This window comes from Oncorhynchus nerka, linkage group LG3, assembly GCF_034236695.1.
Source record: "Oncorhynchus nerka isolate Pitt River linkage group LG3, Oner_Uvic_2.0, whole genome shotgun sequence".
In the NCBI taxonomy this organism is placed as follows: domain Eukaryota; kingdom Metazoa; phylum Chordata; class Actinopteri; order Salmoniformes; family Salmonidae; genus Oncorhynchus; species Oncorhynchus nerka.
Genome location: NC_088398.1, coordinates 59063689 through 59081038, shown reverse-complemented (window position 1 = coordinate 59081038; position 17350 = coordinate 59063689).

Here is a 17350-nt window from a genome sequence, read left to right as displayed (position 1 = left end):
CTACAACCTAAAACTTCTTACCTTGGAATATTGAAGACTCCTGTTAAAAGGAACCACCAGCTTTCATATGTTCTCATGTTCTGAGCAAGGAACTTAAATGTTAGCTTTTTTACATGGCACATATTGCACTTTTACTTTCTTCAACACTTTTTGCATTATTTAAACCAAATTGAACATGTTTCATTTTATTTGAGGCTAAAATTGATTTTATTGATGTATTATATTAAGTTAAAATAAGTTCAGTATTGTTGTAATTGTCATTATTACAATTTTTTTTTTAATTAAATCATCCGATTAATCTGTATTGTTTTTTTTGGTCCTCCAATAATTGGTATTGGCATTGAAAAATCATAATCGGTCGACCTCTACAAGAGGGCATTCTGTCCTTTGCATATGTCAAAGTAGTGCTGGAGTGGTCCCAACAGCTTTCTTCTGCCTCTTACAGTATGCTGCAAACAGCCCTTCTTCTTGTCCAAAACTATGGTCCTCTCGCTCTTCCTCATCAACAAGAGGCACAGCTTGCTCAGTCCCTGTAGCATCTTGCAGAATCAGTTCTGGCAAAACATGTAAAAGCATAGCAGAAACAAAAAGGCCGGTATTAGAGTATTGGTGATGCAGTGGGTTACACTGAAAAAGTATTATTGTTGCAGTCAATTGGATTAAATGATGAGAAAAAGTTACTTTAAACTCAATATTTAGATTTCACTCTTTGTGTCACCTCCTTGACCAGCACATGGTGCTCCACCCACATCAGAGAAAAAGCCAGATCCAAGGCAGCTGCTTTGAGGTAGACTGGATCTGAAAAGGGGGCAGTGATTCCATCTTGAGTTCTGGCCATTTTCACATGGAAGATTCCAATAAATATTTTGTTCAGGGATGCCTGGAGACTTCTGACCAGGCCGCTCAGGAAATGGACTTGAGGCTTCCACTGCTCCAGGTGGTGAAATCATGGACAGGACAGAGGGAACAACAGAACTGATTGTGACTATCTTCTCCCCTGTGTCATATCTGTTGCTTCTCCAAATGGCTTCAGGATGTCAACCAACTCCTTCAACTTATTCCACTCCCATACTGTGAACAACAACTTCTTGTGCCCAGCCTTTTCTAAAACATGACTGATCTTTAGATCGTCATATTGGATAACTGCCTTCACTTGTCAGTGTTGAGTTCCATCTTGTGTTAACAGCAGCAGGGATGCCTCTTTCCCCAAATTCAGCATCAAACACATGAATGTTGTGCTTGTATGTAGCTGTGAGCTGATTTTTGATAACTTTGAAAGAGGAATCATCACTTGTTTCTTTCAAGCCATCTCCCATCATCAGCTGGAGAGTGTGGGCAAAACACTGCAAGCGCTGTTTGTTTTGCAATAGCAGCATCCACTATTTGCTGGTCTTCCAGGGTTAGGTCATTCCAGAGCTCTGGGTCATCAAGGTGATCTTCGTCATGTACTTCATCTTCTTGTTCAATGGGGAAACACACCATGAATGCTTTTCTCATGTTGGCAGCATTGTCACTAATGATATTGTGAAATTTATCTTCAATGCTGTACTCACCACATATGGGCTCAAATTGCTCACAGATTCTTTCGGCCGTGTGTGGGCCTTTGAAGCGGTCACAGGCCAAGAGATTGGAATTGAGCTGTATCCTCTCTCCATCTTTCTCCATACAGTGCACAGTGACACCAAGGAACCCCCTCATCTTCCGGTCGGACCAAATGTCCACTGTGACTGAAACATGGTCTGTGTTGCTCAACTGAGTTTTCAGTTTTGAACATCTCTCTTTAGCGAAGTTCTCTACTTTTGATGTCCATGTTCTTTTTTATTTATTTCACCTTTATTTAACCAGGTATGCTAGTTAAGAACAAGTTCTCATTTGCAACTGCGACCTGGCCAATATAAAGCAATGCAGTTCGACACATAACAACACAGGGTTACTTACACATGGAATAAACAAACATACAATCAATAATACAGTACAAAAATCTATATACAGCATGTGCAAATGAGGTAGGAGAAGAGAGGTAAAGGCAATAAATAGGCCATGGTGGCGAAGTAATTACAATAGAGCGATTAAACACTGGAATGGTAAAATGTGCAGAAGATTAATGTGCAAGTAGAGATACTGCGGTGCAAAGGAGCAAGCTAAATAAATAAATACAGTATGGGGGTGAGGTAGATTGGATGGGCTATTTACAGGTGCAGTGATCTCTGAGCTGCTCTGACAGCTGGTGCTTAAAGCTAGTGAGGGAGGTAAGAGTCTCCAGCTTTAGTGATTTCTGCAGTTCGTTCCAGTCATTGGCAGCAGAGAACTGGAAGGAGACGAGGCCAAAGGAAGAATGGCTTTGGGGGTGATCAGTGAGATATACCTGCTGGAATGCGTGCTACGGGTGGGTGCTGCTATAGTGACCAGTGAGCTGATAAGGTGGGCTTTACCTAGCAGAGACTTGTAGATCTGGAGCCAGTGGGTTTGGCGACGAGTATGAAGCGAGGGCCAGCCAACGAGAGCGTACAACGAGAGCGTTCTACGACACACTGGGCTGTACTCACTGTCAACCACTGACAGAAAGTGACGAAAACTCTTGTTTTCCACAATTGACAGAGACAAGTTGCAATCGATAACCAGGTCGGACAGTATTGCATTGTTGATAGCTTTCTGCTGTGGATGATTCATGCTGTACTGCCCTACACGGTTCTCCATGAACTGTGAGATTGGAGACTGTTGTGGTTCACTTGTGCCACTGTTGTTCATCTGGTATTGTTCAAATCTGTAAGCATATAAAATAAATATTGAGCAGGGCAGTAGCACAATCTTGCCTGGTCTCAATCTTGGGTGCAATGATCACGTTCCCGCACTGGCTGACTGCGTGAAGGCTCATTGATTTAATGTTATGTTAGCCTACATGCTATAGTAGCAAAGTTATATATAACTGTCGGCTATATTAGCCACGACTTACCGTTCTTTGTGCAGCTTCAAATGTCAAACAAAGTTGGAAGTTGTTGGGCCTCCATGTGTAATTTTCTTCTCGCACGTTCTGCAAGTTGCAATCTGCCTTTTGTTGACTACAGCGTAGTCTGTATATACAAAAATAATAATTTGGGGTATCATCTTTCCAAGGGCTCAATCTGAATTCACTCGCCGACATTCCTCTACATAGCCACACGCAACTTTTTCTCAGCTGGCACAATTTAATTGGCTGCTGTCCGATTCAAACTTTAATCCGTTAAATGAAGAGTTGATGCGCTGTACACTTTTTTTAATAGCATCATTTTTATATATTTGGGCTTGGGGAGGGTTATCAAGTCAGGTCGAGTCATAAGGCTCAAGTCCAAGTCAAGTCACAAGTCATTGGTGTCAAAGTCGAGTTGCAAGTCATCATATTTGTGACTCGATTCCAAGTCATGTGACTCGAGTCCACACCTCTGGAAATCTGTCTGAGATCCCGATGAGTTGGAGCTTGTAGAAGGGTGTCATGGGAGAGACGCCAGGTGTTTTTTGCTGGTTCACCTCCACAGTCAATGATGAGGGGCCAATGTGTTTTTCTACAGAGTACATAATGTACATGCTTTTAGTATGTTTGGTGAATAACCAATCCTCCTTACTTTCATTTCTCTGACTGAAATTCTGGGACTCATCTCGAACATCCCTGTTTATTTATTCATATGGATCACATCAAAATAGATTGAAGTTCAGAATATCTAAAAGACCACATCAGTATGACTCATTTTTGTTATGAAAGGCACAGTACAGGTTAGAATATGACATGTGTTTGCATTGTGGGAACATTGCTCCCAGTTAGAAGAGGAATCTATGAAGCGCATATACACAGATGGCTAGCCATCCACTGACCCTGTGGGAGAGCTCATGGCACCACACAGAGATGCTGGTAATGAGGAGATTACATGTTGTTAAATAGTGTAATGAGTCTGATTATATGTAAAGAGTCACTGATCCCTCATGGAGGCCTTATGGCTAGCTGGTGCACATCCTTCTGTCTTTCTGCTCCCAGGTCTGGGCTATAGGCTTTAACTTACATTGACATTAGTTGGTCATGCTGCGCTTTATTCACTGACGTCTGGCGCACACACACTGCCTTGCATTTAAACTTTGGATGTGATATCGGCTGATATTGTAACAGCAATATTGATCCCTAAGTCTTGAATAAGCCTCAATTCAGCTACCATACCAATATATTCACAGATTTCACAACACACTGTGTGCCCTCAGGCCCCTACTCCACCACTACCACATATCTACAGTACTAAATCCATGTGTATGTATAGTGCGTGTGTATGCGTGTCTGCCAATGTTTGTGTTGCTTCACAGTCTCCGCTGTTCCATAAGGTGTATTTTTCTGTTTTATAAATCTAATTTTACTGCTTGCATCAGTTACTTGATGTGGAATAGAGTTCTATGTAGTCATGGCTCTATGTAGTACTGTGTGCCTCCCATCTCTGTGAAGAGACCTGTTGTGGCATGTCTTGTGGGGTATGCATGGGTGTCTGAGCTGTGTGCCAGTAGTTCAGACAGACAGCTCGGTGCATTCAACATGTCAATACCTCTCATAAATAAAAGTAGTGAAGAAGTCAATCTCTCCTCCACTTTCAGCCAGGAGAGATTAACATGCATATTATTAATATTAGCTCTCTGTGTACAGCCAAGGGCCAGCCGTGCTGCCCTGTTCTGAGCCAATTGCAATTTTCCAAAGTCCTTTTTTGTGGCACCTAACCACAAGACTAAACAGTAGTCAAGGTGCGACAAATCTAGGGCCTGTGGGACCTGCCTTGTTGATACCCTGATAGGTAAAGTCCCCCCTTATCTCAGCTCGCTGGTCACCATAGGATCACCCACCTGTAGCACGCGCTCCAGCAGGTATATCTCTCTGGTCACCCCCAAAACCAATTCTTTCTTTGGCCGCCTCTCCTTCCAGTTCTCTGCTGTCAATGACTGGAACGAACTACAAAAATCTCTGAAACGGGAAACACTTATCTCCCTCACTAGCTTTAAGCACCAACTGTCAGAGCAGCTCACAGATTACTGCACCTGTACATAGCCCACCTATAATTTAGCCCAAACAACTACCTCTTTCCCTACTGTATTTATTTTAATTTATTTATTTTGCTCCTTTGCACCCCATTATTTTTATTTCTACTTTGCACATTCTTCCACTGCAAATCTACCGTTCCAGTGTTTTACTTGCTATATTGTATTTACTTTGCCACCATGGCCTTTTTTTGCCTTTACCTCCCTTATCTCACCTCATTTGCTCACATCGTATATAGACTTGTTTATACTGTATTATTGATTGTATGTTTGTTTTACTCCATGTGTAACTCTGTGTCGTTGTATGTGTCGAACTGCTTTGCTTTATCGTGGCCAGGTCGCAATTGTAAATGAGAACTTGTTCTCAACTTGCCTACCTGGTTAAATAAAGGTGAAATAAATAAATGCAATAAATAAATAGTGTTGTTAAGAAGGCAGAGCATCGCTTTATTATAGACAGACTTCTCGTCTAACAGACTCCTCTAAATACATTTAGAAATCTATGTTATTGGTTTACAGTTGCAGTTCCCTATAAGCAGGCTGAAATTCTGTTGTCAACTTGTTTACTGTAAAATAGCACTGTATCTGGTCAAACACCATTTTTTTCCAAAAGTTTACTAAGGGTTGGTAACAGGCTGATTGGTCGGCTATTTGAGCCAGTAAAGGGGGCTTTACTATTCTTGTGTCGCTTCCCTCCAGGCCTGAGGGAACACACTCTCTAGTAGGCTTCAATTGAAGATGTGGCAAATAAGAGTGGCAATATCATCCCCTATTATACTCAGTAATTTTCTATCAAAGTTGTCAGACCCCAGTGGCTTGTCATTGTTGATAGCCAACAATAATTTTTTCACCTCTTCCACACTGACTTTATGGAATTCAAAAGTACAATTATTGTCATTGATAATTGGCTCCGATATACTTGGATGTGTAGTGTCAGCGTTTGTTGCTGGCATGTCATCCCTAAGTTTGCTTATCTTGCCAATGAAAAAGTCATTAAAGTAGTTTATCATTGGGCTTTGGAATGAATGAGCCATCTGATTCAATGAATGAAGGAGCCGAGTTGGCTTTTTCCCCCCATAATTTCATTTAAGGTGCCCCAAAGCTTTTTACTATCATTCTGTATATATATACTATCATTCTTTTTTACTATCATTCTTTCTTTGTTTCATAGTGTAGTTTTTTTCTTTTCATTTAGTTCAGTCACATGATTTCTTAATTTGCAGCACATTTGCCAATCAGTTGGGCTGCCAGACTTAATTGCCATTTGTTCGGTAAAGTTCATATTTATATCCAACAATCTTAGTTTACATTGGCGCATTATGTTCAGTAATGTTTTGCTTCCAAAACATCCAGTGATTTTGCAGAGAGCCACATCAATTTACAGAAATATCACAATAACTGTTGATGACAATACAAGTGTTATGCATAGAATTAAAGATATACTTCTCCTTATTAATGCAACCGCTGTGTCAGATTTCAAAAAAGCTTTACAGCGAAAGCACACCATGGAATAATCTGAGTACAGCACTCAGAGATCAAAACAAGCCATTATTGATACCCGCCATGTTGTGGAGTCAACAGAAGTCAGAAATAGCATTATAAATATTCACTTACCTTTGATGATCTTCATCGGAATGCACTCCAAGGAATCCCAGTTCCACAATAAATGTTTGTTTTGTTCGATAAAGTCCATCATTTATGTCCAAATACCTCCTTTTTGTTCGCGTGGTTAGTTCACAAATCCAAATTCACAAGGCGCGAGCACTAGGTCCAGATAAAAAGTCAAAACAGTTCCATTACAGTTCGTAGAAACATGTCAAACGATGTATAGAATCAATCTTTAGGATGTTTTTATCATAAATCTTCAATAATATTCCAATTCCATTGTCTTTAGAAATGAACGGGAACGCAGCTCGCTCTCACGGCCGCGCACGTGATTTAGCTCATGGCATTCTCCCAGACCCCTTAGTCAAACAGCTCTTATTCGCTCCCCCTTCACAGTAGAAGCCTGAAACAAAGTTCTAAAGACTGTTGACATCTAGTGGAAGCCTTAGGAAGTGCAATCGGACCAAATGTACACTGTATCTTGGATAGGCAAAGACTTAAACCTACAAACCTCAGATTTCCCACTTCCTGGTTGGATATTTCTCAGGTTTTTGCCTGCCATATGATTTCTGTTATACCCACAGACATCATTCAAACAGTTTTAGAAACTTCAGAGTGTTTTCTATCCAAATAATAATTTGCATATCTTAGCTTCTGGGACTGAGTAGCAGTCAGTTTACTCTGGGCACCTTATTCATCCAAGCTACTCAATACTGCCCCCCAGCCATAAGAAGTTAAAGTCGCAGCTGAACATTCGTCTCACTTAATGATTGTACTTGATTGAGCAAAGACCACCTATATTAATGAACTTTGTCATTTTGTATCATTTAACACTAAAATATTTTAATTATTCTCCCAGATTTATTTGTGTAATTCTACATTTCTAATTAGCAACACATCTACTCCTTGTTAAAAAATGTCAGTGTAGAGTCCTGAACTATAATAATAAATAAGCCATATCACTCAGCATTTTGTGGCAGGGCAGGCACTTTGTTGATTCTTGATGTTCAGTTGTAGAACTTATGTTTTTATCTAAATTATTTATTTGAACATAAATTGGTTAAACGCTGGAATTGAGAAATATGCCCCATGACTTCTTACTAGCAATACCTTGTTTTAGAGACATTTTAAAAGCATGCTTATCCAACTTTTTGTGTGTGTAATTAGGGCAAAAATGTATATATTTTGACTGGTATATACTTGCCACAGTGGCTGGTGGACCCAAAAATGTATTTCCCACCATGCTCATACCAGATTACCAGTCAATGATAAATTAGAGATAGAAAAATAATTGCATTATTAATATACACTGAGTGTACTAAACATTAGAAACACATTCCTAATATTTTAGGAATTCCCTCAGAGTGCCCTTTGGCCCTCAGAACAGCATCAATTCACATGGACTCTACAAGGTGTCGAAAGCGTTCCACAGGGATGCTGGCCCACAGTTGTGCCAAGTTGACTGGATGTCCTTTGGGCGGTGGACCATTCTTGATACACATGGGGAAACTGAGCATGGAAAACCCCAGCAGCGTTGCAGTTCTTGACACATCGCCACAGTGTTCCCTCCTATATGTATTTGGAAGGCTTTTTTAGAACATTTTTTTGTTTGTTTTAAATGTTTAGAAAAACTCAATATTACACCAAAAAAGTTAAAAAAAAGGTTAAAAAAATAAAATAAAAAAAGGATAAATGTGCCAAAAACGAATGTAGAAAATAATTAATTTCTATACCTTTCTAAATATTTTTTTACGTCGGTGGGGGAGTGCCAAGTTGTCAGCACGGTGGCTTCAACAAGCGCAGTTTGTTGATGTTCCCACTTGTCTGAATTTTCCTTGTTTTACTATCCTTGTGAGGACTTCTGGTGCCCACAAGGATAGTAAAACCAAACACACACACACACACAGACTCATGTAAACTATTTTGTTTCCACTCTCAGATAGTGGATTGGTTCGTACAGATCTCTCTGACTGAAGCACATCCACAACAGGAAGATTTTGCACAGCGACATGAAAGCACAGGTATTAAACTGCTCTCATATTCAGTTAAAAGCCACATAAATATCAAAGCACAGATACAGCTTATAACAACTTGATCTACACTAATCATTGTTTTGTTTCTGTATTGCTTTCTAGAATATATTCCTTGCCAAGAGTGGGATGAATGCCAAGCTGGGAGACTTTGGCATCGCAAGAATGTTAAACTAGTGAATTACTATGATAGTGGCAGAAGACGCGCAGCTAGAGAAGAGACTACTGGTATTTTCCCCATGACTTTTCTCCACGATTGTTGATTACAGAGAGCTGCAACATGGTTGAGAAATGCTATTAACATTTTACAGCCTGTACAACCATACAGTTATATTGTTATAAGGTGAGAAAAGAACATTGGTGTGCAAATAATGAGTCTGGATCACTATATCACTTTTTAGATTAAACTGTTGGCTAGTGAGTCCAAGTTTGTTTGATTGTGATTGGTTAGTACCATGGAGCTAGCCAGGACCTGTGTGGGAAGCCAAATTACCTTTATCCTGAGATCTGTGAGAATAGACCGTACAACAACAAAACATATGTACTGTATCATCCTCCCCTCTTTTTCTCTCTGTGTCTAGGCCTACAAAGTGAATGCCAAAATGTCAGTGTTTTAGTGAAGTGAACTATGGAGGGTCTACCTGGCACGCCCACATGTATGCTCTAGTTGGCTGGCCCTCGCTACATATTCGTCGCCAGACCTACTGGCTCCAGGTCATCTATAAGTCTATGCTAGGTAAAGCTCCGCCTTATCTCAGCTCACTGGTCACGATAACAACACCCACCCGTAGTACGCGCTCCAGCAGGTATATGTCACTGGTCATCCCCTAAGCCAAAACCTACTTTGGCCGCCTTTCCTTCCAGTTCTCTGCTGCCAATGATTGGAACGAATTGCAAAAATCACTGAAGCTGGAGACCTATTTCCCTCACCAACTTTAAACATCAGCTATCTGAGCAGCTAACTGATCGCTGCAGCTGTACATAGCCCACCTGTAAATAGCCCACCCAATCTACCTACCTCATCCCCATATTGTTTTTATTTACTTTTCTGCTCTTTTGCACACCAGTATTTCTACTTGCACATCATCATCTGCTCATCTATCACTCCAGTGTTAATTTGCTAAATTGTAATTACTCCGCTACTATGGCCTATTTATTGCCTTACCTCCTCACGCCATTTGCACACACTGTATATAGACTTTTTTCCCCCTATTGTGTTATTGACTGTATGTTTGTTTATTCCATGTGTAACACTGTGTTCTTGCTTGTGTCGCACTGCTTTGCTTTATCTTGGCCAGGTCGCAGTTGTAAATGAGAACTTGTTCTCTAATAGGCTACCTGGTTAAATAAAGGTGAAATAAAAATAAAATGTTATTCTGTTATATGTTTAGACAACCTAAAAAGTATACGCTGTGTGTCTAAGATCAGTAGGTGGTGATATTTTACCTGATTGTTGTGTGGGCAGGAGGGAATGTAGAGCATTAGCTAGCGGTCTGATCAATCAACTATTTGGCTGTAGCTACATCAAACCTTTGTTCTGCTCTCCAGGACAGGGCTGTTTTGATACTAGCTGGGGTTACAGAGTTTCACTGTCACCAACACCCACAGTGTAATGCTATGTGTTTTTTGCCATTTCCCTTCTATTAGCACATTTCTAATGGTTCATTTTAACCTTTATTTAACTAGGCAAGTCAGTTAAGAACACATTCTTATTTACAATGGACAGACTACCGGGGAACAATGGGTTCAGGGGCAGAACGAGAGTTTTACCTAGTCAGTTCAGGGATTTGATCCAGCAACCTTTTGGTTACTGGTCCAACGTTCTAACCACTAGGCTACCTGCCGCCCCATCAAATACACCACAAACATACAGTATTTTACTCCTTGTCATCCACCACTACCACAGCTGCAAGATATCCTTGTGCATTTTCATATAATACTGGTTCTTTCTGTTGCTCAGGGAGCTCTGCACCCTGACATCCAGTAAGCACTGCCACGCAAGCCTACACACAAGCACACACAGTGCCTTCAGAAAATATTCATACCCCTTGACCTAAGATAGAATAAGCCTACCACTTCGCGGCTGAGCCATTGTTGCTCCTAAACATTTCCACTTCACAATAAACACTTACAGTTGACCGAGGCAGCTCTAGCAGGGCAGAAATTTGACCAACTGTTGGAAAGGTGGCATCATTTGACAGTGCCACGTTGAAAGTCACTGAGCTCTTCAGTAAGGCCATTCTACTGCTAATGTTTATCTATTGAGATTGCATGGCTGTGTGCTCAATTTTATACACCTGTCAGCAACGGGTATGGATGAAATAGCTGAATCCACTAATTTGAAGGGGTGTCCACATACTTACTGTATATGTACTGTACTTCTTTAACCCGTCTACTCCCCTTCATCTACACTAATTGAAGTGGATTTAACAAGTGACATCAATACGGGATCATAGCTTTCACTTGAATTCACCTGGTCAGTCTAAGTCATGGAAAGAGCAGGTGTTCCTAATGTTTTCTACACTCCGTGTACTGTACATTCCATCAATCATTGATTCAGCCATGTCGTCAAGGTATGTATTGATATTTATGTTGTGGCGTATACCATTTTATTGCAATACATTTGTCTCTCATTAACCATGTAATAATAACTGAAAACACAATATTTTTTTGGGACTAATTTTAGGCTCTTTGAGTTTGACACCAATCGTTTGGATGGGCTCCTGTTACTTCATCTATCTCAGAAATGAACTGTGCTTTAATTTGGTAATTTTGCACAAATGCTAAACATTTGATTCAACATGGCCAGAATATTCCATTGAAAGAATTGTAACATTGCCATAAAATCTAAATAACCCTCAAATAATTGCGGGCCGTTGAAATACGACACTCATGGTATTTGGCTCCAGGTAGACAATTGTTTGTTTGTTTATAAGTAAGTAAGTAAGTAAGTAAGTCATACCCCTTGCCTTATTCCACATTTTGTTTTTACAGCCTGAATTCAAAATGTATTAAAAAAATAAAAAAAAATCACACAACTACCCCATATTGACAAAGTTAAAACATGTTTTTTTTTTCAATTGTAGCAAATTTAAATGAAAATGAAATATAGAGATGTCTAATCTACATACTGTAAGTATTCACACCCCTGAGTCAATACACGTTAGTATATTGTGAGTCTTTCGCGGTAAGTCTAAGAGGTTTGCACACCTGGATTGTACAATATTTGCACATTATTCTTTTTTAAATTATTCAATCTCTGTCAAGTTGGTTGTTGCTTATTTCTTGACAGCCATTTTTAAGTCTTGCCATAGATCTTTACGGTGGTTTAAGTCAAAACTGTAACCAGTCCAATCAGGAACATTCAATGTAATCTTGAAAAGCATCTCCAGTGTATATTTGGCCTTGTGTTTTAAGTTATTGTCCTGCTGAAAGGTGAATTTATATCCCAGTATCTGTTGGAAAACAGACTGAACAAGGTTTTCCTCAATGATTTTGACTGTGCTTAGCTCTATTCCGTTTATTTTTATCTTTACAAAAACTCTGTATTTCTTGCTGATGACAAGTATACGAAAAGTGGTACTCAGTGATGTTGTTTGCCCCAAACATAACACTTTGTATTCAGGACATTAAGTTAATTTCTTTGCCACATGTTTTGCAATTTTACTTTAGTGCCTTATAGCAAACACCATGCATGTTTTGGAATATTTTTATTCTGTACAGGCTTCCTTTTCACGCTGTAATTTACAGTAGGTTATTATTGTGGAGTAACTAACTACAATGTTGTTGATCCGTCCTCAGTTTTCTCCTATCAAAGCCATTAAACTCTGTTTTAAAGTGACCATTGGCCTGTTTTAAAGTGACCAGCGATTTCCTTCCTTCCTTCCTGTATCTTTGTGGCGACTGGGTGTATTGACACACCATCTAAAGAGTAATTATTAACTTTACCATGCTCAAATGGATATTCAATGTCTACTTTTCAAATGTTTTACCCATCCACCAATAGTTGCCTTTCTTTGCAAGGCATTTAGAAAAACATATTTTCACTGACATTACGGGGTATTGTATGTAGGCAAGCGACACAATCTCAATTTAATCTATCTTTAATTCAGGCTGTAACAACAAAATGTGGAAAAGGTCCATACTTTCTGAATGCACTGTATCTCTGGTATTTCTCTGTTTCCTCCTCTGATAGGTAGACTCAGTGATATGAGCTCATCATAAACAGTGAGGTGACTTTCTTCTTACAGAAATTAACATTCAAATATTTTCTGGTTGAAAGAGTTAAACAAAACTTGCACAAGCCAAATGTGCTAACTCCTCACACTTTGCAGAAGTCTTGTGACTTCTTGTTAAGAACAGATATAATTAGCTTGCGTGTGGGTGTGTGTTCGCTTCAGGGTATTGTGCTGTTTCCTCACTCTGTTCTGGATGTTTCTAGGTGATTGAGGAGGAGTTCAGCCACATGATGTTGCACAGAGAGAGCTGCTGTAGGCCCACAGGCTAGAGTGGGGTCCGCTCCAGCACAGACCCCAGATACACACACATTAGGGACATAACGCTAAAAGATCTGTGTTCAAACCTCCCCTTATCAGAACCATTAGCTTTTATCTGCTTAGTTTCAGCCACACATTACCCAACATATAGTTTCCTTCTTGCATTCAGTAGGCTTGGCTTCACAGTAGCTGTGGGGAAATGTTGACAGTAGCACCACCTGGTGGTCAGTATCATAGCTTGCTCTCCATTATCTGAAGATAATCATCAGATAATAATCATCAGATTCCATCCGCTCTAGCTTTTTGGCATCAAAACCAGTTACACCGAACTGAAATGTGAGCCCATTTCAAAGATTCCTGGGCATGAAATGTAAATTACGTCAGCCATATCTCTCAATCTCAGAGTACAATCATCAGGTGAATATCATTAGACTGTTGTCATTCTCTATGGAAGCATGCCAGTGCTGACATCTCTACTAAGTCTTCTCTACTTTTGGTTCGCCTTGACTTCTTGTTGTTTTGCAATTATAATATTGACAAAGTTCCAGTGAAACATTCTGCTTTTCATAGGCAGGTTTTCTTGTCATAGCCCTTAATTTATAAACACAATTTTTCTCCACACAGATATTATATATGGAATAAACGGGATATATTGTATAAAAATACTTCTTTGTTTTTAGAATATTGATTCCGAAATAATATCCTGTCGGTGAGCCAACTGGTAAATGCAGAGGGTCTTTTACTCAGTTATAAGGAATTCCTATCGCTTTACAAGGTCCCTGTAACACCTAAAGATTTTGCAATTGTTTTAGATGCCATTCCCTCAGGTGTTCCTATGTTATTCAGGAACGTGTCAAGACCTGACCCTCAGAGCCTACCTTCTATTGACCCTGTTGACTCATCAGTAGGAAAGATTTGTTTCTCTTTTGGTCCATTCAACAACAGAGCGAAAAGAACCTTGTTTCAGCAGGATGTTGTATCTATATACCTTATGTCATGCCTTATTGGAATGTATTTATTGATAATATCTGTTGGAAAAAGTTTGGATGTTGCCACACATACCTACTTGTTAACAAAAATTAAGGAAGTTTCCTTTAAAATTATTCATAAATATTATCCTGCCAACCACTATATGAAGAAGTTTAAGGAAAACATCAACTCAAATAGCTCCTTTTGTAATGACCACCCAGAAACAGTGTTGCATCTTTTTTGGCATTGTTCCCTCACGTGCTTTATGTATTGATTTGTTGTTAAAAAAAAAAGAAGAAAAAAAGAAAACCGTGCAGTTTATTAGGCTACAAATCAGCGGCGTAGCCACGGGGAGCCTGGGTCGTGGTCTACCCAGTTTGATCTCAGGCCTACCCCAAAAAAAAGTTATTATTTTTCAATATACAGTTTTATTTGTATTTATTTTATTACATTTTTTTAAAGAAATGCATGTGATATTCATTTTCTATGGGCAATTTTAATATAATGTAACAAAGAAAGTCCGCGACAATCAAGTTGTCTTCCGACTTTTGGTTACATTAAAAAGAAAAATCATAAAGGTGGTTTACCTGAACAACGTCACGTGGATAAACTTTGTAGCGCATAAGCTAGAAAGCTCTACCGCGCTAGTTTACTGGAATTGACTCACCAGCTAAGGCAATTTAGTAGTTCTAGCAATGGCAAACCAAATGTCGATCGCTAGGTTTTTCAAAGAAAGACGTATGGAGGAAAAATAGTGTGTGCCAGAAAATAATTTGGATCAATCTACCGATAGCTTCCAGAATGAGACATTAACAGGTGGTGCCAGGATAGAAACAACCGCTAATGCCACATTGAGCCAGGTATGCTTGCCTACCCCACCGTCTCCTCTCGTTCTTGATGCTGTGGGCGGGGGTGGACCTGCAGTAGGTCCACCGACAGATTTGTCTGCCGTTGATGAACCAGCCTGTCAACCAAAGCTAGTAAAGTTCCCTTCAAGTATGATAAATGGTTAATCACGTTGCTTCTCTTCAAGGTGGTATGACCAGTACGTGTGGATTGAGTATAGTAAAGAAAAATATGCAATTTATTGTACATTTTGTGGGCACTTTCCTTGGGCAAATGTCGAATTCAGATTTGTACGAGATGGATTTAAAAACTGGATACTCACAAGAAATGCTTGCTGCAAACACGAGAATAGCAAATTACATGCTAGTGCCCTTACAAAATGTGAATCATACAAGGCACCCATGGGCCTAGAAGTCGTGGGACTGTGTTGAACCAAATACATGATGATGCAAATATGGATTTTATAGAAAGAAACCGTGTACATGTTAAAGTGGTCATAGATATATTTCTAATGTGTGCAAAGCAGGATATTCCACTCAGAGGGCATAGAGCAACCGAAGAGGTAAAATACAAAGGTCACTTTTTAGAAATCTCTAATTTCACCTCAAAGTATGACTCAGAAATACAAAACAGGCTTAATGAGCTACCTCGCAATGCCACTCTTATGAGCCCCGAAGTTTATAACGAGTTGCTGGAGTGAGCAGCATCATTGTTACTGTGCAGGATAAAAGATGAAGTTCATTATGCGCCTTCCACCTATTTTGCCATACTAGCAGATGAATATAAAGAACAATCTAAACAAGAACTTATTACTGTGTGCATCCAATACATTCATGCTGGACTGATTAAAGAAAGAGCTGTTGGATTTATGGAAACCGCTGATTTGTCTGCATAAGGAATTTCTCAGAAAATACTTGAAGTGTTGCAACCCCTGAAGTTGGATCCCACTCTGTGTGTGGGTTTTTGTTTCGATGGCGCTTCAGTCATGTCAGGGAACAGAGGGGTGCATGTCCTACTAAAGCAAACATTTAAGCAAGCGGTATATGTGCATTGCAACTCTCACTGTTTGAATTTGGTTCTGTGTGCCACGGCAAAAGTGTTGGGACATGTCAGTACTTTTTTTGACACAGTAAACCAGCTACACACTTATGAGTGGATCCCACAGACATGCTTGATTCATAGAAGTACAGAAAGAGTTGCATCCTAATAGACCATGTATCGAGCTAGAAAGATCCACAGATGTACGTTGGAGTTCAAAATCAGGATCAGTGAGTAAAGTGCTGTTACTGCTAGATGTCATTTTAGAAGTTCTTGCAGATTTTTCAGAGGCTTGTGAACAAACCAAATTAGAAGCCGATGCCCTCTTGCAACAAATCCAGAACAAGAAGTTTTTATTCCTGTTAGTCACGTTTAGTAAATTGTTTGACACTAGTGATTTTGCTACAAAGGGATTGGTTTAATTGAAATCCTCAAAAGCTGCTTTTTACATTCAGAGATAACTCAGCGGGAGACATTGATAAAGATCTCAAGCTAACTGAAGAGATGATGATTAAGCATGATATTAGTAATTGGGATGTGAGCACATCACGGCAGCGAAAATTACCTGTAAAATTGGCAGACAGTGTAGTCACAACTTCATTAGGGAAAACATCCAGCATCAAGAGTGACAGTGACCTGAGGCAATTTTGGAACAATATTCTAGACAGACAGATTACTGCGTTAAACTCAAGATTTCAAAAAGACACACATGGGATCATGCAAGCGGCAGCCTCCCTTTCCAAAGAATCCCAAACCTGCAGCCTTAAAGAGCAGCCAAAGACCACATGCGATCATTATGCTAAATTCACTGTTTTTATTCAGCAGTTGAGTTGCAAAATGAACATGGGAAAGAGTGATTTTTCCTCCATAATGAATGTACTTGACAGCTGCCCTGATGATATTTTCCCTAATATAAACTCTCTGTTAATGATCATTGTCACACTTCCAATGACATCATGCAGTGTGGAGAGACTTTTCTCAACAACAACTAGGATTTAAAAAATCATCTTCGCACATCAGTGACAAGCGCCCGGCTGAACCACTTCAGTTTGCTGTCTTTTGAGCGTGAACTGACAGAAACATTGGATTATGATGAAATTATCACCATATTCAACTCAAAGCCTCGCCGTCTGCGCCTTATGATACGTCTACTAAAGGTAAGGTACCTTTTTATAGTTCTACTGCCTGCCGTGGTATAAATGGTAACATCAAATATAGGCTTGTTTGCCCATCGAGATTAAAGTGCACCTGAAGATGAGTTTTATGTTGTTAGCAACTGGTCTAAAGTTACTGTCTTATTTTAATATGCTGGGATAGGTCATTATT